This window comes from Pseudopipra pipra, chromosome 4 (assembly GCF_036250125.1).
Source record: "Pseudopipra pipra isolate bDixPip1 chromosome 4, bDixPip1.hap1, whole genome shotgun sequence".
NCBI classification, from domain to species: domain Eukaryota; kingdom Metazoa; phylum Chordata; class Aves; order Passeriformes; family Pipridae; genus Pseudopipra; species Pseudopipra pipra.
This window is the reverse complement of record NC_087552.1, coordinates 27,922,423-27,946,060: the sequence shown is the minus strand read 5'-3', so window position 1 is coordinate 27,946,060 and position 23,638 is coordinate 27,922,423. Positions and strand designations below refer to the sequence as shown.

Below are 23,638 nucleotides of genomic sequence, written 5' to 3'. Positions count from 1 at the left end.
AGTACCTTAACATCCTTCTTAAATTTTAGGGCCCAGACAGGCACAGTGCTCCAGGTTAAGACCACACCAATGCTGAGTACAGTAGGATAATCACCTCTTGACTGGCTGGTGATGCTGTGTTTGATGCAAATCAGGATGTGGTTTGCGCTCTGGGCTCTCAGGGCACTGATGACTCATGTTGCCCCTGCTGTCAACCAGCATCCCCAGATCCCTTTCCCCAGGGCTGCTCTCCAGCCAGTCCTCTCCCAGTTTATACTTGTGCCTGGCATTATCTGTCCTAGCTGCAAAACCAGGCATCTTTTTCTTATTCACTTTCATGCCATTAATTACTGTCCAATGCTCCAATTTATTAAGTCCCTCTGCAAGGCCTCTCATTCCTCAGAAGAGCCAACAGCAGCTCCCAGTTTGATATCATCAGCAAACTTGCTAATAGTACCTTCAACTCCTGTGTTCAGATCATTGATAAAAATATTGAACAGAACTGTCTCTAGAATTTAGCCCTTATGAAAACTGCTGGCCAGTCACCAGCCAAGTGTTAGCTCCAGGTATCAGGTATTGATATAATTGCATATTTAATGAGAAACAGTGTCAAAATATTTTTGATCCATGTAGCCAAGTACTTCTGCTCATCTGTCCAGTCAGATAAACTGTTGTTTGCCAAGAAAGTTTTATGATCTTTTTAGTGTCTCTGTTCTCATTTGCACTATTTTACGAGGGCTGGCATTGGCCAAAAGCACAACAGAAAAGCAGCATTGCACAAAGGTTGTCTGAAAGTCCTTTTGCTGCTGCTCTTGTGTTTTCTCTCCTATGCCAAAACCAGTTATATCCTGATAGAGGCTAGCTGTTACAATGAAGTGATCCTCCTGGGGTTGGTAGAAAGGGCACTTGGTTTATATGCTGGTTAATGGAGCATAGGAGAAAGGTCAGGAAAGACGAGGGGGAGCAATTGGCCTAAATTTCCTTTTAGAGAAGGGAGGGAAGTATTTTTCTGATATTTAACGAAAATTGAATTTATTCAGTATGTGTAGCCATTGTGACAGGAGTAATAGCGATGATAATTATTGTAGTAAGTATCCAAAGTCTGAATCATAGTATGTTCCAGAATGCTTTATAAAATATATGTATTTCTTTACTTAAATGAGTAAGCCAGCTGTTTTTCTGTGCTCTTACAGATGTATACAGGTAGATAAGATCACATGTACCAGGATTAACTCAATGTTTTTGAGTGGTAAGGGTGATGATCATCTCGTGGTAGTGCAAATTGGGCTGTGAGTGAGGTGCGGTGGCTGTCTGGAGGAACTGGGTGAGTCCTTGGCAGGTGAGGAGGCCTGAAAAAGGCAGAGGGAATTTTGAGTGGGAAAGAGTAGGGGACTAGGCTTTTTGGAGTTAGGCACTCTTCATTATGGAGTCACGGGGATGAGCATGAGGACTTTGCACAGTGTATCCACCTCTCCTCTTGCATTCACTGGGCCATGGACCTACTTTACGTTTTGCAAGCCGCAGAACCAGAGGTTCCCAGCTCTGCCTGTGGGCGCTGGCTGCCTCCATCCTGAAGACCTCACAGAAAGCATCATCCATACAACCTGCCTCTTGGGCTGCTGAGGAGGAAAAGGGATGGAGGAAAAAGAGGCTAGAGCCATAGCTGAGTTCTCCTTTCACAGGAACAGAAGGGCATCAGGTAGACAGGGAGGGTCTGAGGCAGGAAGGTAGTAAGTGTTGTGACCAGAGAAGTGGTGGTTCTGTTCCTGGGGTTGCTGGGAGATGAGTAAAGATGACAGTTATTTCTGCTGTGGAAAAAAAAATAAATGAAAGAAAGTAACTTTGAATCTTAAAGAAATGTTTTCAGTTCTGTAGCTGTGAAGAGTTTAAATTGCACTTAAATTCCTACCTGACAAATGGCACCCTTACCATCTGTAAGTTTGCCTGTCTCACTTTGCCTGCAGGCCATGCTGCAGAATGGCTTTAGTAGGAACTGTGAATCATCAGTATTAGCACTTGTAGCTCTCTGGATGCTCTGAGGAAGTAATAACCCATAGGAACTGTATGTGAGGTCTCAGGAAATCATAGCATCTCAATCTGCAACCTAGCTCTTTCGTGTAAGTTGTTTTTTTTTTTTTTTTAACTCTTGCATTGCTAAGAAGATGCATTTTCTAAGATGATGGGAGACCTTGAAATAAAGACCAATATGAATTTTTGAACAGCTTGTTTTCCTAACGTATTGTCAGATGTGCTCTTATCTGTGGTTCATCCATAGTTCAGAAGCAATTTACGACAATGTGTCCCTTCAGCTTTTATGCTGTAGTGATGTTCATCCAAATAGTCACCTTCAGCAAAACAGAATTCTTATTCTCTCCAACAAACACATTTTGTATGTTTGTTTTTTTAATGTGCAACTACCTGGTTACCAGTTCAAGGAACAGAGGTATTGTTATCATACTCCCAGGACTGTTATATAAGTTCTAAGTAAAACAGAACAGTTTTTGTGTAAGTTGTTTTCTTTCCATGACTGGTTTGGATCATACTGATTGCACTTTTTAAGGCAGAGGTGTTTTCCAGAATGACAGGGATAGGTTGGTCACGTGGTAGCTCTTTACACAGTTTCTTTTATCTGGATCTCAGTTAACAAGGATCTGAAACTGTGTCAAAAAGTGACTTTTCTGCCTAGTAAAAATGCATAACTGTAATGGCTTGCAATAGTCGTATCATTCATTCATTTCATTGCTGTCTGATAGTTGAATTGGAATGACAGAAACAAACTGAGTGTTTTTAAATCTTTCCTAGAGCTGAGGATGTTGAACAGGAAGGATATTAAATGTTGGGGATCAGATTATCACTTAGCACAAATTGGAGTAATGTTACTGAAGTCAAAGCACTGATTTAGACCTGCCGAATGTGTTTCCATAGCATTGACACTGTGAATAAGGGCATGAATTTCTCCACTGCCTGGCTTCTAGTTCTTTTGATGCCAGCAGGGGGATTTTCTACCTGGCAATACACTAATTTTCATGAACAGTAACTTACTTTGGTCTTTCTATTGTCAAGAAAATTGTGATAGTTTAGTAGTTTAGGACTGACAATCTTTAGAGCCTTTGCTTATTCAAGTTTTGATGCAAACTGGTTCATCTGGTGAAGAGTTTCATAGGATGTGTACTGTGTATTAGTATCCTCTAACTTCCTGAATTTATGAAATGTACAGGTCCAATGGGCAGTGATGACTGTTGGCAGAGGCTTTTAAAAACATTTGGGAAGTTACAGCTGTACTGGGAGTTTTAAATCTCAGTTGAAAGTGCCCTGCCAGCCTCAATTTTTTGGCAGTCAGAGGGCTACAGATCTGTTTTTGAAAGAAAATTGCTTTTATATGTCTTTTATGTAATATATTTGAGCATTGCACTAAACCATTTTTGTCAATAACAAAAAATGTCGCTGGTCATATATAGGCATCAAGTAACACTCTGACAAGATGAGAAGTGGGTGCCATGCCAAAAGCTCAGGTTCTTTGAAAAGACTAATCCCATTTTGAGTGTGCATTCAAAGCAGTTACAGGCAATTTTTTATGTATTATTCTACAATGACACCCTTTCTCTTGAAATGTAAACTGTTAAAGAATTTAAATGGAGAGTAGAGTAATAGTTTTTAGATGACTGAAAAATAACAGGTTGGTAGCATTAGTAACTTGTGTCAAATGGAAAACCTTGACCTTTATTGAGACTTTAAACTGTGTGGACTAGAATGTGCTTTTTTGACTAGGATGTGTTTGGGTTGAGAAGGCAGTGCACAGAGGAAGCTCCAGGGACACAATCATGTCCCAGAGGCATAACCTGTCCTTGATGCCACTGCTTCTCTGAGTTATGTCTTAGAAAGGTGCAGGGAACTTCAGAGATTGTCTTAATGCAGATGCTTGTGCTGCAGCTACACAAAATACACTCTTTCTCCAGGTAGAGACGCACACATCATTTTGCAGCAGCCAGATCTGGAAGAAGGCCCTGCTACGAAATCCTATCATTCAAGTAAATCAGGAAGGCTGACAAGACATAGAAATAAGGGGTGAAGCAGTATTCTGCTTTCATGGAGTAGCCAGAGAGGACCAGGTTTCATAGCAGGCGTATGCCATACTTTCCAACAGATTACTAAGCACAAGGCTAATTCAGGTTCTAATTTTTATTGTCTAGGTTCTGGTATACATTGTATATGAGATCCTTTATCTCCTGAAGGATTCCAATGGTTTAGTTTGCGCTTACATAGCTGTCATGGTCTAACCTCAGGTGACAACTCAGCCCCACACAGCTGCTTGCTCTGGTGGGATGGGAGAAAAGAATCACAAGAGTAAAAGTGAGATAACTTGTGGGTTGAGATAAAGACAGTTTAACAACTAAAGCAAAAGCCTTGCACGCAAACAAAGCAAAACAAGGAATTCTGTCACCGCTTCCCATGGATAGGCGGGTGTTCAGCCATCTGCAGGAAAGCAAGGCTTCATCGTGCATAGCAGTTACTTGGGAAGACAAATGACATCACTCTGAATCTCCCCCCTTTCTTCCTATCCCTGCTCTATATTCTGAGCATGATGACACATGGTATGGAATATCCCTTGGGTTAGTTGGTCAGCTGTCCCAGTGTGTCCCCTCCCAACTTCTTGTGCACCCCCAGCCCCCTTGCTGGTGGGGTGAGGTGAGAGGCAGAAAAGGCCTTGCTGTGTAAGCACTGCTCAGTAGTAATGAAAACACCTCTGAATTATCAACACTGTTTCCAGCACAAATCCAAAACATAGCCCATACCAGCTACTGTGAAGAAAATTAACTCTACCCCAGCCAAAGCCATCACAGTAGCACATAGACTCAGTCCCACTCTCACACTGATATAGTGAAGGATGGTTGTACAATGTACTTGAAATAGTGATTGCAGTTCCATGAAATACCCTGGCTATGTGGGAGATAATAGTAAAGTGGGGAACAAAGGTAGGTGAATTTTGTGTGCTTGGGAAATTTTGCTACTGTGGTTGTGGTTTTTTTATTATCAGTCTAGCAAGTTTCAAAATATGTTATCTACATGTGACATAGCTGTGTTGTGAGAGTGGAGTTACTAGTCATCAGTTGTCATGTAACTACTGCAGAGTGCCAGAAGTTGTGAAGAATGTAAGATTCTACTTGAGAAGCATTTATTCCCCAACCTGACAGCTAATATGGTCTGAGGAGTTTGTATTAGTACTCTTTTTTTCCTTTGTTATGGAAAGTCATAAATTTCTCCATATTTTTAATAAGCACAAGAACCCCCCCCAAAAATTGCATTTTACACTGATGGTGGACAGTCCGTTGTGCATAACTGATGCATGCATGTGTTCTGTTCAGACTTCATACAGTTCTGGGCATAGTGTATGTTAGATATTGCTTGCCCCATAAGAGAGCAGAAAGGTATGTTAAGCCCTGAAAAACCAGTTCCCAAAAGTTATTGCATATTTGAAAAGAGCTGAAAAAGAAGTAATGGTGTGTTGAGAGAGGAAAAAGCTGTCATTTGGAGGTGGAACAACTGGTCCCTGTTTCAGCCCATCATCTTAATTAGTTACCTGAAGCAAGAAGCCTAAACCCAAAGATACAAATAAATGTCTCCCTGTTGTGTATCCTATTTCCCCCCCTTTTACTTTACTGCTGAGCTTTTATATCCAAACACATATTCTGGAGTACACCCAAGAGAGCTGGTGGTTGGGAATTGAGTCTCAGGAGGCTACAGGACTGAACACTAGTTCTGCATCTGTAGGTTCTATCAAAGCCTGTAGAGTTGTGAGCCTTCAGATTATTTCTCTCTGGATCTCTGTTGACTGTTAGCAAGTGTGTGACATTGGCAGTGTTTGGGAAGCAGAAGGCATGTCTGTCTACATTTGGATGGAGCCATATCCTCTCTCACTCCAGTAGTCTTTTACTTCCTCTTTCTCACTTAAGACTGCAATTAGCACTGCTTTATGACTTTGAAATATTAGAAGGGGAAACTCTGATGGATAGTAATGTAGATGCTTGAACTTTTGGGCAACATTCTTTTAATGTAGTGGTGGTGTCAGCTGCTTCTTTGGCTCTGTCTGGTTAATATTTTTTCTCTTGGTGAATTTTAAAAATGAATGCACACTGAAACCAAGACATCAAGGTTGTTTTAGGTCTATCCTCAGTAGAATAACTGGATGACTTAAAGTGCTTTGTTCTTCAGCAAGAGGCAGAAGTTTTAAGGGTTGCCTTTTGGTAGTCATTACCCAACAGGATAACTAAATAGCCATCAAATATAATATATTACAATAGTTTTGTGGCTACTAACTCTTGCATCTAAACCCATTCTAAATGTGAGCAATTAAGAGAATCTCCTGTATGGTGTCTTCATGAAGGATGTGATTGCCTCAGCTCTGACTTTGTTTGTCAGGCTCCCATTTTGTGAAGGTCAGTTCAACTGGATGCCTGCCACTGTGGTTCAGAATGCATAACTTGCAATCTATCCATGTTATAATACAAGCATGAGACTTACTAAAATTTTATTTTCTGCCAGTTAAAACTGCAAGTTTCTTTCCGGTGTTAAATAAATGTTAATGTAAATCTTAAATAAAACTGATCTCTTAAAAAAGAATCCTACTTTTTTTTTTAATAACTTGGATTTTAAAATCAGGTTTGCCTGTAACAGAAACTAGCTCAATGTACTGGCAGTCTGATCAGCTGTAGATTTCTAAATTGAGGTGCTTAAGGCTGTATTTATGTATTTTTCTTTAGAGCTGAAAGTTGTACTCTGGGCACTTGTACTACAGAGATACCTTTAATGTTTGAGGGACAAAACTTGGATAATGAGAAGGTGATATAACAATAATATAAAACTATTTTTTCATGAGCAGGGCAGAGATGTTACAAAAGCTCAGGGTGAGGATGGTGATGAGAAAACTAGCTAGCAGTGTCTTGAGTGGATTGTTCTGGATGCTGATAATACTGAAAGACATGAAAAGTCATTGATAATTTTTATTGTACCTTAAAAATAACTGAATATTATACATTCATCTTTTGTTGATTTAATTGTGAATGCCATATCTAATTTTTGTAGTATTACCTCAAACAAACCCTTTTGAAGTGACTTAAAACGTGAGAATGTTGACATACGAGACTGACGTGAAAATAAGTTTTTGCACTGAAACTACTCTCCCTAATGTTAATGCAGCATTGTTAAGTGCAGTAACATTGTAGTATAATACTGCACTGGTGCCAGGTAAAGGTTGGGTCAGGTTTATTTTGCTGATCTCTGAAAATAACAGTCACAGTTGCAGAAAAATGTAGTTCTTCAGTCCCATCCCCATTAGCTATGTGGAAATATTTCTATAGAGTAACAAAGCTTAGTTTGACACTGGGCTATTTCGTATGTAGGAAAAGGAGCTCCTATGAATTTTACTGGGCTTGGATATCAATGAGATCTCATTACTGTCCTTACAGCAGTGCATGTTAGTCTAATGGTTAAAGAAAGAGGATCCCAAGCTACCAGGACAGTAAATCTTCATAGCTTACTATTGAAGACATCAGTTAAAATCCAAGTTTAGGAAACATAAAAAAACATGGCCTAATCTTCTAATTGGAATAGAATTACTTTACTGTCTAATTTATTGCTTTTGGAAGATCTAAACATTGGCTACATGATTCGAAAGTGCTGGATTGGTAAATAGTAATAATAATGATAAAAAAAGATAAATACATTGTCTGAAGGAAATAAATGTGGTTTCTTTTTCTTTGGTGAAAGCTTTGTTGATCTGGAATCACTCTAATTATTGGTTTGAGGGTTTTTTTTATTAGTTTTTGTTTTGTTTTATTTTAAAGTTTGGTAAGAGTAGCTGTCAGACAAAGGTAAATGTTTTTTAACGTGGCCTCTGCTGTACTTGTTCTATGAAGTACAGAGTGGTTTCTATTACTAGATCTAATTCTGGTTAAAACATGTGACACTTTTTTCCCTTCGTTTTAACAAATAAAAAGAAGAAAATATCTACATACTATGTCTTAGCACCAAAAAAAAAAAAAAAAAAAAAAAATAAACAAGCCACAGTCCAGGATTCTCAAGAAAAGATACCAAATCTAAATTCTTCAGGCCCAGTCTCTGATCCCCCTCCTTTTTTTTTTCATATGGGGACACAGTGTTTTACCTATTAGTTTTGTGTCCACAGAAGGTATAACTGAATCTTTTATTAGTAGGCCAGTACTTTATTTGCTGAAAAAAATACTTGTTGTAACATAGATGAATCACATGGAAAATAACAGAAAAAAGAAACAGTATCATGGCGTAATTCCTTGGTTCATATGTAATCCTGCCCCCCTGTCTCAAAAAGGGTGGGGTAGAACTAGAAAAGTCATAGCAAGGTGTGAAAGCTATGGGGCTTGTTCTATGTAAGGAATGACCAAGACTGTTTGTACTGAATGAAGAGTATATATTGCTGTGTGTAACACCTCAGTTGATCCAGAGAAGATGAGTAGATAATTACAATTTGCTTGTCTCCTTTAGTGCAAGGTCAAGTGACTGTCACACAAAACTCCCTTGCTCACAGTAAGCAGAGGTAAATGACTTGTGTGCAGTGTATGGCTTGTCTGTGGATGTCCTTGCCACAGATAAAGGATGGTGTACATGGATTCAGAAAAGATCTTTATGGATTTATAAAAGAAATATGCTTCAGAAAATACCTGAGATGCAGTGTCACTGGGACAGTTTTCTGAGAAAATACCATTGTGCTACTGCCTTGTAACATCTATCCCCAAACATCAGCTGTGGTCTGATAAACAAATTCTTGTAATGGCTTGAAACTAGTGAACTATCTTCAGAATGGCACGGCACATTTAAACTTTTTCAGAGGTTTGGAAAAGACATCTGTATCACTGGAAAGCTACACAGTCAAATTTGAAAAGCTGCATTTCACAAATAAGTTGATTAATTTCAACTTTATATGATGCTTTTTTACTTAGTGTTTAAAGAGCATTGCAAAAATGGGTGAGAAATGTTAACACAGGCTGCAGATGTAGTTCCTAAAGAGGAAAGGATCAAACCTTTTTTCTGCCATCCCATGGACTGACACAAATTGCATAAGATTTACTCTATAATAGAGGTTTAAAATGATCCTCTAATTTTAGCTGTATAGGTGTCTTTCTGTGCTAGGGGCTGGTTTGGTCCGAAACAATGCATTAGTGATATGAACTGTCAAAGGGAAAAAGAAAGCATTATTCCTATTTATGCCTCTGATTTTTTTTATTTTGTTTTTAGAAGTGGTTTTTGCTTAATAATAGGACAGCAGTCCTATTTGTCTTCCATGCAGAGAAAGAGAAACTATTGAAGTACCTGGCTTAGACTGCTGCTTAATAGTTGCATATCTAAATAATTTTGTATAACTTGAGATAAGTGTTGACAGGAGCCACACAGATGAATCTGTGGTGAATTAGAGAAGCGTTGGATTTGCAAGCTTCACATTTGAACTTAATCATAGAAATTGTGTTAACATGTGTGAGGTTAACTTAGTGAGATACAGCAATCACAAGATTAAAACTTCAGTACTGGGCAATTCAGCGTTAATGTTGTAAAATTCAGTGTTTGTTTTCTATGTGTTCTCTCTGTGTAAGTTAAATATTTGAATTCTGCTTTCAGAAGCGATGTCTTCTAGAATGGTGCAGAAAGAATGAATTTTTTTTTTTTTTTTAATAATGCCATTTGTAATGTACAGAACCACAGAACAAGAGAATAAAAATGAGGCAACCTGCTATGGAAGAAAATTATTAGATACTCTTAACAAGCAAAGAATGATTTTTATCTAGTAGTTTTATTCAGGGGTACTGCTCATGTGTGCAACAGTATTTCTTTTTCTATATTTGGAGGAGGGGAAGAACCTAAAAAACCACCAAACCCCCTAAAACCCACCCCCAACCTCTCCTGTACTTCTAGGCTTTTTCAGATGACACTATGAGCTGGTTAGTCCCATTAATTTAAACACACAGTAGTACCATTTTTTCATAAATCAAAGGTAAGTCTGTCCTGCGGTATCTCCAAAATAACTTGAAAAATCTTGATCTTTGAGGTCCTAGAACAAAGTGGAAAGTGAGATAGGACTTTTTTTTTTAATGAATGAGAATTACCAGTGATCAAAAGCCAGAAAGCAGTAAGTTTGTAAATGTTTCTCTTATTCCTGTATGGCAGCATGTACTGTTGAGGAGTTGCATGGCTCCTGAGTTACTAATTTTTAATTTAGATATGTTAGGTGTTAAAATGGAAAACTGCATGGTGCATAAATGTTTCTGCTTATTACTACCATGAGAATGTCGTTGAGCAAAATTGTTCAGCTTTCTTCTCACCCTCATCTAAACATTAATGGATTTTAAAATCTTAATTAGATGTTTATGTTTTAGGAGAGAAAACCTAATTTGAGCTGTTCTATCACTTTGATTCTTTTCTTCCTTAGAAATCACACCACATGTTGAGAAATTTTGATTCTCTTCATTTATAAATCATTGGGTTTTCTCCTGTTGAATGAGAGATTTAAAACAAAATAGTAGTAATTAAAAACTGGAATATATCTTTTGATCCAGTGGATTTTTGAGCATTTGCTGCCCTTCAATCAAAATCAAATGACTTTCTAAAAGATGTGCTTTATCTCCACTAGAAATTATGGAGCTATTCAAAACATCAGTGGGAGAAATTTGGTCGTTAATCATAACGCTTTCTTCCAGGTTTCAGTATCTGAATTTGTTGAAATTACTGGCCTCTCTGTCAGCCAGTTCAGTCAGATTTCTTGAAAAAGTTCACAGAATAGACAATAAACCATCACAACAGCCATAGTAACATAGTCCTGGGACAGAACTCCTCCCAGTGATGCCCTGATTAGAGCCTGAATAAGGATTTGCTTTCTGGAATAAGACCTAACAAAGTGTGAATTGTGCTGCATTAAATGCATTTCCAGTGCAGGGTTCGGCAGGAGGTCAAAGGATGAGTGCCATTCACATAAATATCAGTGTGAAGTAAAGGAATTAATTTTGGTTAACTGTGCACAAAGGAATCAATGGAATTATTAATCCCAGCAAGCTATTCATTGCTATTTGCTGTTGTAATAGCTATAAACTTTTTTTTTTAATTGAAAGAAGAAATAATTCCAACTAATGAAAATCTGGAATATTTTTTTCAGTGCACTTTCGAATCCTGTTTTCAGAAGTGTGTGACTTCGGTTTGATAACAAACTAAGGCTTCTAGTGTGACATGTTCAGAAAGTAAATGGGAGGGATCTTGAAAATAGAGTTTATTTACTTGAATAGGTGAAATGGTGGTTTTAGACATAAAGGAACCTGCTTGACTCTCCCGCTGCAAAGTTGGTGTATGATTTCAATTTATGCCGTGATTCTCTTCATAGCAGCCCTAGTGTAAACTGAATGAATCCTGAAGGTCAGTTAAATGACGTACCCATAATAACATACCTCTGCTTCTCTGTCACATTTTAGTCGATAGATCTCCTGTTATAGCTGACCTGTGTGCAGTTCTCTGAAGCACAGGTCTACCCTTAAGTAGGCTGTTAAGGTGAATTTCAAGTGCAGGGGGTTTTGTCTTTAGAATGGTGCCTGGATTTAGGAATGGTTCACTTGTTTTACCCTGAGTGTGCTAGGGCACCTGAAATGAGACTACATTAACATCTTGTCTGGCAATAATTGACTGCATAAACAGTTTGTCCTTTCACCTGACCTGCAGATGAAAAAGAAGTATTTGGAAATGTGTAGCAACTTGCTGCATTAGCTGGGGAAGCTCAGTCCACAAGGAACTGAGTTGTAGGCGTGTAATTTTACCTTGAAGGTACCATTATTTCATTATGTATAGCTTATTGGACTTTACTGTTTTGCAGATCATGATGATGCCTTTTTATAACTGGACATATGTATCAGGCCAATAAAGTGTTGAAAAAACTCAGGTTTAAAGAATGATGTGTGCCTGCCCTACGGAAGGGAAAATTGATTCCATCTGCTCAAATTAAATGTTGATTTAGACCTCATTTTCTGAAATGTAAACCATGCTTTTGAAAGAATTGCTTGGTAAATACTTTGGGTTTTATTATATGGATTTAGAAATAAATTGAAGAGAACTTCAGGTCTGCCTTGTCTTCCTCTGGAAAAGGTTTCATTCAATTGTATTTCAATGTAAGTATATACAATACAGCCCCTTTTGTAAGCTCAGCACTTTGTATACCTGATTGAGGGCTATTAAACTCAAATTTGATGCACTGGCAGAGTTAGCTGAGTCTTGTTTAACATAATTAAAATTCTGTGGTCAACTTTTTTCCCCCTGCATTCCGCTGCCAAAAAAGCCAATGTGTGCTGCATGAATGGCCTTTGTAGACGATCTGTTTGTCTCTGCTGAACTGCTTTTGTTTGTAGTGGATGTCTTCTGTATGGTCATTTTTGAATGTCTCTTCAGTGTGAGTTAAACTGCTAGTAGAAGTACCTAGAGCGATCTGGACATCTGTTCAATCTCAAGGAGCCTTAAGGTTCAAACAAGGGTCTACTGAAGAACAAATCAGTTAATGGTTAAGACAAAATGTAGTGAGTCAAATAAAGAAACCACAGTTCACATAGCTGACATCATCCTATAATATCTCCCAGACAACACTGTGCTTTCTGATGTATTTGATCCATTTTTTTCTTCTGTAGACACAAAGATTTCAATTGACTAGAGTGCTCCAGAGGCCAAATTCTCAAAGGTATTTGAGTACTTAAAGGTATGCATAGAAATTTCTTGGGATTAAAAAATAATGCCTAGGCACTTAATTCCCATTTGCGATTTTAGGGACACTGATTTGCATTCCTAGATACTAAAATACTTTAGAAGTCCAATAGGCAAGAAGGTCTTCCATTTTTCTGGGAGGTCTGTCAGGCACACATTTGCCGGCTACACAAAACATCAGTGTGGAAAGAGGTGAGAAAAAGAGTGGAAGCTGAAGAGCTGATGATGTTACTGAGCTTGTTTACCAGTGTGAGCGATCCATTTGACATGTTTGGTGCTTGTTTATGGAGATGCAATGGATGGGATGAAAAACTGGCTGTCTAATGTTTAAAACATGACTGAACACTTGATCTCTGACATTCTTAGTGTGTATGTTGACAGCCAGCCTATAGAGACAAGTCTCAGACATTCCCTTGCAGCACAATCTCCTATTGGATACCAGAATCACTTATGAGGCTTTTACCAGCTTTTTTTCTTGGACGGCAAAGATTGCCTGTCATTTTTTGCAGAATACCCCTATTCCCTCAAATGGTGGTGGCGTAATTTTCTGTCAGTGTGCTCCTGGTTTTTTGTTTGTTTGTTTGTTTGTTTGTTTGGGGTTTTTTTTGGTTGTATCCTTTGAAGAGAAAATTTCCTGAAAAGGCTGTAGGAAGGTAAAAATGTGAGAGAGTTTCTTTCCCAGTAGCCTGAATATATTAAAAAAAAAAAAAAAAGGGGGGGGCACATCTGAGTTAAGGTATAAAACCCCCACCTGTTTTACTGGCTGCCTTCTCTGTGTTTCCCCGGCTGGGTGTTCATGTTTGCACTGGCTATGGCTGGTTTTCAAACAGCCTCTGAAGAAGTTCTGCTGCACAGAAGTGTCAGCCTTGGCGAAATGCATGGTTTGAGAAGAGTACTGCCTGTGTGTCTGATGAGTAACTGTGTGGCCACGGATTACCCTAATTTATGTAAGGCAGGAGTCCTGTTATACGTAGTGCTTCAGGAAGTCAAAACTTTGATCAGCTTTTACATTAACTTTGTTGTGATTTATCATGATGTAGCCTGTCATTTAACTTCCATCATTATTGGAATTAAATGGAATGTGACTTTTATGCAGGTTACTTAGCCTAATAATGCATCATTGTGGTGGTAATGATTTAAGTCCATGTCTAGGCAATACAGAATGCAGTCTTAGAGCAATGATGAGTTATACTCCATACAACTATCTGGAAAATAGCTTAGGTATCTGTTCTAAATGTTGTAATGATATGAATATATTGAGAACTGAATTGATATTGATGGCTATTGTTTAGTAATCCATTATGTTGCAATCTCTTTATGACATGGGTAATATTTTGTATTATGAGTGCATTTTTAGAGCCCGATATACTTTTTTCTTACTTATGTCGTTAATAACCATGATGGTAATGAACATGTAAGGTTTCTGGATATAATAAAACCCTTGTCAGAAAGCACAGAGTCTCAAGGAGACAGGAAGAAACATCCAGGGGGGACCTGTTTTCAGTATTGTCTTGCTTCTCTAGAAACGAGGGGTTTGCTGGTTTGATATTGCATTTGGTGTTGAAGAGAAAGTGCATTTAGGGAAATATGGTTTTTATTACAAATGGCTTTGCATATGGGAAATTGGAAAACATTGTTTTCAGTGATTTCTCACAGTAAATCTAAATGCTGTGGGGAAAAAACCAGATGAGCTATCAGTTTGGCATTCCTGTAGCAAATCTGAAGGGAAAGCTCATGTCACCAACGTAATGTGGAACTTACGAAAGCCCAAGGGATGATTAAAGCATTTCAGCAGTATTTTGCTCTTAGTCCCATTATTCTTAGGTATGTCTTCTACCTAGCTATACTGATAACACTCTAGGAGGTGTGGTGGTGTGCATGAGGAGGATACTGGGGAAGAAAATCTAGGGAGAAGCTGAAGAATATATCAGAATACGTGATCAACTTTGGTGATTTGTTTAGGGCTGCTTTAATAATAATCATAATGAAGTTAATTAAGTCAGTCTTTTTATCCTTCTAGTTAGTAATATAATAGTCCTGTCTAGCAAGAGAGAAGTTGCTTCTTTAAAACTGTGACTCTTGCTGTGAATATATGTGCTGTACATTGCTGCTTTCTGTTGCTCTGCTGGCCATGCCCAAATTGCTAAACTTGGTCTGTTTCTGATCTCATAATCATTACAGACAGTCAAGTCTCTCTTAATCTGTGGATGAAGATAAAAAGTACAAGATATAGATGGATGTAGAAATTGTCTTTTAAAGCTCAGCTCATGTCCATAGCCACTGCCAGCTCAAATAAAATGCTGTTATAGAAGCAGCATACCAACATTCTTCAACTAAGGCAGGTATTATGGAGCTAATTCACTGGGATGTGTGTATCTCATTCTTCAAATGGAAATTCTGAGTATTTATTTATTTATTCTGAGTACAGAATTTTTTCAGAAATTCAAGTACAGCTTAGACCCACTAGTAGTTAGGACAATGTGTGGGCATCAGCATATGTATTGGAAGTTCCCACCCTGGGAATATGTTGATATGTTCAGTCTGTGGGAAGATAATGCTCATGGATGTAGTTTTGAACAGTTATAAGTATTATTCTGTTTACTTCAGCAGCAAAGCACGGGTAATTTCAAGTTTACAATGCAAACAGATAGTTAAAATCCTGAGCTTCCTGAAGTTTAGCTTTTGTCTATTCCCTGTGGATCTGCAGAGTATTGCAGGGGGAGCAATATGGGAATGTCTGCTCTTTCCTTCATTAGCTGTATTCAAAGTATAGCAGCTGTGAAATAAGAAGGGTAGGTGGAGTTCTGGTTGGTTGAACAGCCCTTGATTATTTCCCTTAATAGTGCTGAATGCTGTATGAGATTTGGGAAATGTAAACATAACATTTGGTGATTGGATTCTAGCAGACTCATATGGAAAAAAGTAACATCAAAACTGCAGACCTTCTCCTGAGGAGAACATATAAAATAGAAGAACTTATCCCATGATGGACTTCGTAAGACATTAATTAGCTAGAAAACCCCAACGTGTCCTAAACGTGACAAGCATGAAACATGATACTATTGTACGGCTTGTGCATACAGAATTGAACTTCAGTGAATTTCTGAATAAATGGTTCTGTGTATACCTTCACTTAAGTTATTCCGGGGTGCTGCTTTTCCAATTATGTCCCCTTTCAGAAATTTTCCTGGTATTTTCCTAGGTATTTAGCAGCCAGAAGCAACAATAATAATAAAATAATAATAATACTAACTGTGACTAACCATGGAAAAGGACACAAGAATAATGGTGCTACAATTGCAATTAGAATACCCCGATGGTTACAATTTGACTTGTAATTATAGTGATGCCCTCATTGTAAAAGGCAGCCTTTTTTCTTATGGGAAGGACATAAATTTGAGTTCTTCTCATTTCTTATCTGAGCTCATTTATATTTTACGTTTTCTTTTCTTATGAAAGGAGACAGAATAAGAACTCAGAATCGAAATTTTAAGATATATTAATTGATAACATCTCAGTCTTTGGAAGGAGGCATATGGTAACTTTATGTTAAAATGGGAAATGAACGAAAGGATATACAGTCCAGTTGGGAAGCTAAGAGGGAGACACTATACTTTTGGTTGATAGAGACTTAGGAGCTTTTCACGGATGCTATAGCAGAGCTCAAATATGAGCATGTGTAAGAAAGGGAGTGGCGACTTTAATAGTAAGACCTTGAATGTCCCTTTTGCTATTCATGCAGGCACTGATATTATTTACATCTCTGTAACCATACTTTAGGGCTGTGCCAAGATTTTTAAGTCTCCGCCCTCCAGCTAATTGATTATCTGATGTGAGCTCCTTTGACTTGGCAGTATCATATATACACAGGGTGAGGTACAGGGGCAGCTGGCTTGCTCATTTCTAATTTCAATGTTTGGCAGCTTCCGATATCAGCACGGGGCATACTGAAACACTTGGCACTTCACCCAAAAGTAATGAAGTCTTTCACTTAACCCAGTGTGAGGGTAAACAGGATGTTAGCCAGAGTTGCTTTGGTGTCAGATATCAGATTAAGGATAAAACACACAATAATTTATGGAGTGAATTAAAAGTTCCTCTTTTACTATTCCATTTTTTCTTTACACAATAGTTAATCCATTTATATGTTTTCTTTGTATATAAGTCGTAAATTATTATGTGTATAGGACTGCAAAGTAATTGAAGTATTTCTTTAATATAAATCTGTGCACTTGACAGATTGAGGAGATGATACAGATCTTCCCTCAAAATACACATGCTGTGGCTTCAGAATTCTTGCCTAACCTTGTGTTTCTCAACTTTTGCTCCTGTAGACCCTTGCCAAATTTATTTTACACGAAATGCCAATATAAGACTAAATTATGAGAGGAAGAGTTATGAAAAGTGTGGATGCATGTAATGGCACAGAACAGAATATGGGCTTATCAATTAATGAAGTATTTACCAGTACTAATGAGAGTTATTAATAAAGTACTGGCAGAGATGATACTTAAAATTGCTCTAATACAATTGTATTGTTGAAGACAGAAGGCATAATTGGTCTAATGTGGACTTCCAAGCATTTGGTAGGGACCTGGGGTATTAATTTAGCTGTAGAAGATGCAGTTAATTCAGGAAGTGTATGTAACAAAGTGCCCAGGGAGACAACAAAATTGTACAAGGATAGGTAGTGTAAACAGGGTTCCACAATTCTGTCCTCAACAAAATTTTATGAATAAAATTACCTCAGAAATACAGATTTTTACCTAAGGAGGAAAAAAAACATCGTCCATCCAAAAACTTTCAGAAAACCATGTATAGATGAATTGAATGATCTTCAACACTGGAATAATAACATAGAGATAAAACGGTCTAATTCAAAGCAAAAAGTCATGCATTTGGAAAGTAACAGTCATCATAACTTCAACTGTAAGATGGGGGGCCAGCTGGGGTAATCACTGGAAAAGGAGAAAAACTTGGGTTTTATTCAGTCAGCGAAGGAATGTGGCATATCTGCATTTAAAAAGCAAAATAAAATAAAATAAAATCACTCCCCCCCCAAAAAACCCCAACAAGCAAACAACAACCAAAAAAAACCCTGCAACCCCACTCTACAATCTGGAGAGAAGACTAATGCCATTGTTCAGGGTATTGCCAAAGCCTTATGTGGAGTATTTTATCACTATGTTCAAAAAGGTGAATTCATGCTGGAGCAGGGACATACAAATCAGTGTAGGGAAGAGAGCTTGTCTTATGAGAATCTAAAGAAGCTGGTTTCTTTGGCCTTGCTAAGTGAAGATGAAGAAAAATGCTTCCTGCCTGTAAACTAATTGAACAGGGCTATTCACCAGGGAAGAAAAAGATATTTAAGCTCAAGGAAAACGTTGGCACAGGAACAAGGAGGTATAAACTGTTTACAAATGAAATAAAGCAAGAAACCAGGAAACCCTCTGTTGAAATTAAGAGTTTCTACATATTCCTTCAGTAGAAGTAGGACTCGGAAAAATAGGCTAGCTGTACACAGTAGGTAGATCATCTTATGAGAAGGTTCCTGGGAGCCCTGAGAAATTGCATGTGTTTGACAGAAAGGTGTACTGAACCAGATGAGATCCTCTGAGTCCTGTACTTTTTACTGTGAAAGTTCAGGTATCTGTGATCGACCATAGTTTCATTTCTATGGTAAGTCTAAACAGATAAATACCTGTCCTCCTGTGTCTGGGATAATCGCTGATAAGCAAAACAAGCAAACAAAGACCTCTTAGGTTTCAATCTGTTTCCAGTGTCAAATGTTTTCTTCGTCTCTGGCCTTTGTACAGTGTCTACTTTTACATGGCCTGCAGCCAGATCTCCTTAATCTGTGATTTGGTGACCTTGCACAGTTAGCTTGGTAGTATACAGCTGGGAGGTTTCCAGGAAAAAACTAGTTTTTGGTAGGGTATATTGGCACTTCAGTAGGTGGCACTCTTCACTTCAGGTCTCGTCTTAAATCTGATTTTTCCTCAGGAATGAGGAGGTTGCAGTTTTGCCTGTGGCCTTGGCTAACTTCTGTTTTGTCAAGTGCTGTTTGTTCTCCCTGAATTCCTCTCTGTGTTGTTTCTACGCTGTGAATTTTTCTTCAGTGAAATATTTGGAGTAAAGTCATGCTAACAGTGGCATTAGATCAGAAAAGGACCCAATAAGTGGGACATAATTGACCTCCTCTTGCACAAATGTACATCTTGAAATAGCTCGATGGTTTCCATTAAGTTGTTCCAGATGGATTTGGGTAGAGCTGAGCTGTGGTTGTCATTACTCCTAGATAACATTTTATATGCTGTCCAGGCTACTGTGATTGGTGCCACAGTATTCAACCTATGGTATACCTAAATCTTCATGTTGGTGGTCTGTAAAGGAGCCAACCCTGTTTATCTGTGATTCCCCTTACGCATGGGGTCTTGGTCTAATGTAACTTCACAGGAAGGAAAGTTTGCAGTTAAGTTGCCTTTAGAGCTCCCTAAGCACACTGGCTCAACTACACCACTTCCTCAAGCTCTAATGTTTTGGACCATGGTTTTTCAGTTCACCTTTTCAGGAAATGTAGTAAGTAAAATATATGGCTTTCAGAAAACCCCAGAGAAAGCCAACAGAATTTTGCTGAAATCTGTACAAATCTTGTCCTATCAAAAGAAAACTGATGCTCACCCCAGTTTCCTCATTGAGCATTTCTTGAGGTTTGGCCTCAAATGAAGTTCCTGATCCCTTTGCTTGATTCTCACTTACCCAGATAATTATGTTTGTCTGCCTTAATCATTGGTGATCTCCCTCTGTAGTTGATTCTCTATTAAAGGTGCTTTCCACTGAAGTAGGAGAGGGGCAAAAAAAGAGGGAAAAAAAAAGAAAATAAAAAAAAATGCAGCTTCTTTTGACTCTTGTTACCTTTGACTTCAAGAAAAGTTAATGTCTTAACTGTGTTGCCTTCTCTTATGTTTTGACAATATTCTACTTCTCGCTAGATGCCAAAATATAGATAATAAAATAGGATTTTAGTCTGGGGGCACTTACTCTATTTTCAGTACAGTTTGTAAGTTAAACTGTTTCTTCTATTTGTCTAAACCATACTTCTGGTTACAGTCAATGATACAGGATCTTCTGAAGCTTTGCATTGCAGTTTCAATCCTGAGGCATACAGCAAATACAGTGTAATAAGTTGTGTTGATGAAATAGCCATTTTTCTTAAAAGGATCACTATTTTCTCTTCTACACTGCTGCTTGGTGTGTTTTGTGTATTGCCAAGCAGTTTTCATGAAGATGATAGCATGAACTGAACTGCATTCTGTGAGAGAAGACTACACTGATGACAGCTGCTGCTACAGTAGTATTTCCATTACTCTGTAACCTCTCAAGAACAGTATTTGTCTCGTTCAGAAGTTCTTACTTCTGTTGACTAAGAGGAGACTAGAAAGAGAATATATGACTTGAAATAATTGTACCTTCTGACGTGGTTCTAACTAAAAATTTTTGGAGGTTTGTGCCTTGAAGAATGCCTGTCATTATGTTAGACTTTGTTTTGAAAGCCTTTGTGTTCTTTCTTACTCACTTTGCCTTTGTCTAGTCAGTTATACCGTAACTTTTTTCATCTCCATATCATTCATTTTATGATAGGATTAGGTTGATGACATGAGAGGTCAAAATTCTTTAATCTTTCCCCTCCTCTCAAGCTTCAGCTTTATTTTTGGAAAAGTTTCTCAGATATCTCTGCACTTTCACCACTGATAAAAGCAACACAAAATGGTGTTGCTTGCAGCATGGGTACAAATTTTGTTGTGGCAGAGGAAGTCTCTCCTTGGTGTGCCTTAATTTACTGTAACACAGTGACAGTGGAGTTTAGACTGTATCCTTGTAGCCGTCAGCTTCCATACAGAGATTTGTATTACAGCTCTCTTGTGACTGATAGCTATTGTAGCATACACTGAAAACATGCTGACCTTTAGCAATTCCCCCTCTGACAGAACAAAGGGGATGTTTGTTAATTCCAGCCTGCTTAAATTCTGCATTTGCCTTTAAGCTGTTTTCTGTGTTTAAGTGTAGATTTAAAACCTTTAGAACACATTTTTAAGAACCGGCAAAAAAGGAACTGAGTTTTTAGGACAAGAATATGTACAGAACAGTAGAAAAATAACCAAGTAATTTTAATCTGCATTTTTTAATCCTCTGTATTAGTGTTTGTTTAATAACATGGTTATGTGAGCAGCCCCCTCTTTAATGCTGTCAAAACATTTTGTCTCTCGTCACTCTGACTTTTGGATTGAAAAGATGTACTTGCTAGAAAAGTGTACTTACATAGTGCCCTTTGCAAATGTTTGGCCAGATCCTTTAGCATTAAGCAGGCAACTCCCCAAAAGCACAATGTCAACTCTGCAACCATCTTCATATCCTCTTTAGATGATAATTTTATAGTTCTTGCCTTTCAAAACCCCTTTTAGACCTTACAGAAGTTGCTTCTGTCTTTACTGGAAGTTTTATTAATCAAGCAAATGTGGATAGAAAAGTAGTCTGGCTTGCTTTTAAAATTACAGATAAGTGAGGATTGAATGAAATCCTCTTTGAAAGGAGTGGCTTTTATTTTAGGTGTTTCTTATGCTGATTAAGATGATTAGGTCTTCTGGCAGTGGGGTGAAAAAACCAGTGAATTTCTATCTTCTCTCTGTGGTGTAACCTTCTTGGAACACTGAATTATAGCTTGTGTTTCCTTCAAACTCTTCAGAATCTCACTGGAGTCTCTCTTGCTGGACTGTGCTTTTCAGTAGATTGACATCTAATCAGGTAGGTTTGAGGTTTTTAAAACCTATTTTCTTGCAGTGCTAAAGATCTCTTAATAATTGCAGTCCTCTTGGAAGAGAAGTTAAAATTAAGTAATGTTTTTTATCACTTGTTTTCTAGATTGAAGTTTATTTGGTTGCAATCCCAGTTTTCAGGATGAATTTTTTGTTTAGGGCTATAGATATCTGAAGTAGCTTGAGTTGCTTCTAAATTGGACACAATTAAGTTCTGACTGCAAACTAGAAAAAACTGTCATCATTAAATCAAAAGTCTGGAATGGTCTCCTAATTAGAGAGTGTTTGGGTAAAAAAATCCAAAAGTGTTTTGAAATGGGGTTTATTAGGTACTGATGATAACAGTACGGCACTGAACTTGACCCGAGAGGGCTCTCATATTCTTGTGTTCCTAAATGTGTCCTGCTGTAGCTTGAAAGTACAACTTGACCTAGTTATTAAAGTAAACTGCTAACCGGAAAGGATGGAATTATTCCATTTCTCAAGTTTTGGGTTTCTGAGGTGTGAGGAAATGTGGTGCCCTATTTACTTAAGAGCTCTGCTGGGTGCTTTGTGAGTGACAAGGAGACTGTGCACATCTTCACAGCTGCAGTAAGACAACAGGAAGGAAACTTAAAAAGGAAGCTTTTGAGAAGCCTGAATATTTCCAAGTAGCAAAACGTTCTTGCATTATTTTATATGGAAACAAAATGCTATTGGAGATAATAACTAAATACTGTTGAATATAACCATATGTATACATATATCAGTAATTAATAGCTGTTCCCTGGGGGATTTTAAATATGCAGGGAAGTCTGACAGTAGTGCTTTATAGTTTTTCAGATTCAGAGGTGGAACAGGTAGAAGTTTCCTTTGCCGAGGGCTATATATATGCATTGTAACTCTTCAGGCTGGTTAGTTCCCTGGAGATAAAGTGACTCTTTTGACACTTTCTATATCACATCATTTGGGTAGAAATAGTGTTTTCCGAAAATGTCATCACAAAACTGGTTGGGTGTCCTTAGCTGATTTAGCTGTCTTGAAATTATGTCCTGGAATATTGGCCAGAAATGTGCTTTCAGTAGGTATGAAATTGCACGCAGTGGTTGCAACTGTCTGTTCTCAGACATGGATCTGTTCTTGCACAACTGAAGATTTTTTAGCTGGATTAAAAACAGTTTCTAGAAGTAACTTTTATGTGCAGATGTACACACAGTTTTGTTGACATGCTCATTTAGTCTGCTTTTAGACTCCTGAAAATTACATAGTTAATATACTTTAAACAGTATGTAAATAGTGAATATGAATGTGCTAGGCAGTAATTGCATGTTGGTGATTGTCAGCTAGTAGATTTGTAGCACAATGCACAAATGTTTGCTAGATAGGGGCGTGAATAATCAGGTGGTACTTAATGAAAGAGTTAGATGAATGATTCATCAGGCTAACAACACCAAAATAGCCTGACAGTTTTTGTGTTTTAATAACTTGTTGATATTTTGAGTAGTAGTTCATATACTGGACAAAGAAATGAAAGCTAATATCAAAATCTGTCTTCAAAGTTTGACAATAAAGTGTAGGATTTGAAAGGATTAATCAGATTTGTGCCTAAACTGTCCTTGGTTTATTACTGAAAAATAAAAACCTCAGAGTTTTATTAATCTGCTTAGATATACTGTTCGGTGGAAGGAATGTACTGTACAGGAAATAATAATTTCACCTATAGGTTCCCCTCTTTGTTCTTTAATCTTTTTCTGTGCTTGTATGGGAGAGCTGTCTAATAGTTCCAAGGTATATGGAACAACTTCCCCTTTTGTGAAAGTGGAATGCTCTGGGACTGTTAAGTTGTATAAAGGTATCCTGTGTTCCCAAATCTTCGTTTGCGAAGCCTAACCATGATCCTGTGTGACTCACTGAAGGAAGCTTAACTTGCTGGAGTTGTCAGTTGTATATGCCTAGATGGCACTTCAGTCAGTTGCATATAGTACATAAATGTGGGTGTTTATTCTTCCAGAAGATATGTATTTACTATGCATATGGTATCATAGAAGACATAATTTTTGGGTAAATTAGATTTCTCTCTTCAGAGTAAACTTTTGGGTGATAGCCAAGCTGTA

The 23,638-nt window shown here is 37.9% G+C and overlaps 1 protein-coding gene across 1 annotated transcript in view; it reads left to right on the top strand.

The window, feature by feature from the left end:
* Positions 1–23,638, top strand: part of COL25A1 (collagen type XXV alpha 1 chain) — a 313,222-nt gene that overhangs the window by 37,851 nt on the left and 251,733 nt on the right. The window lies entirely within an intron of this gene.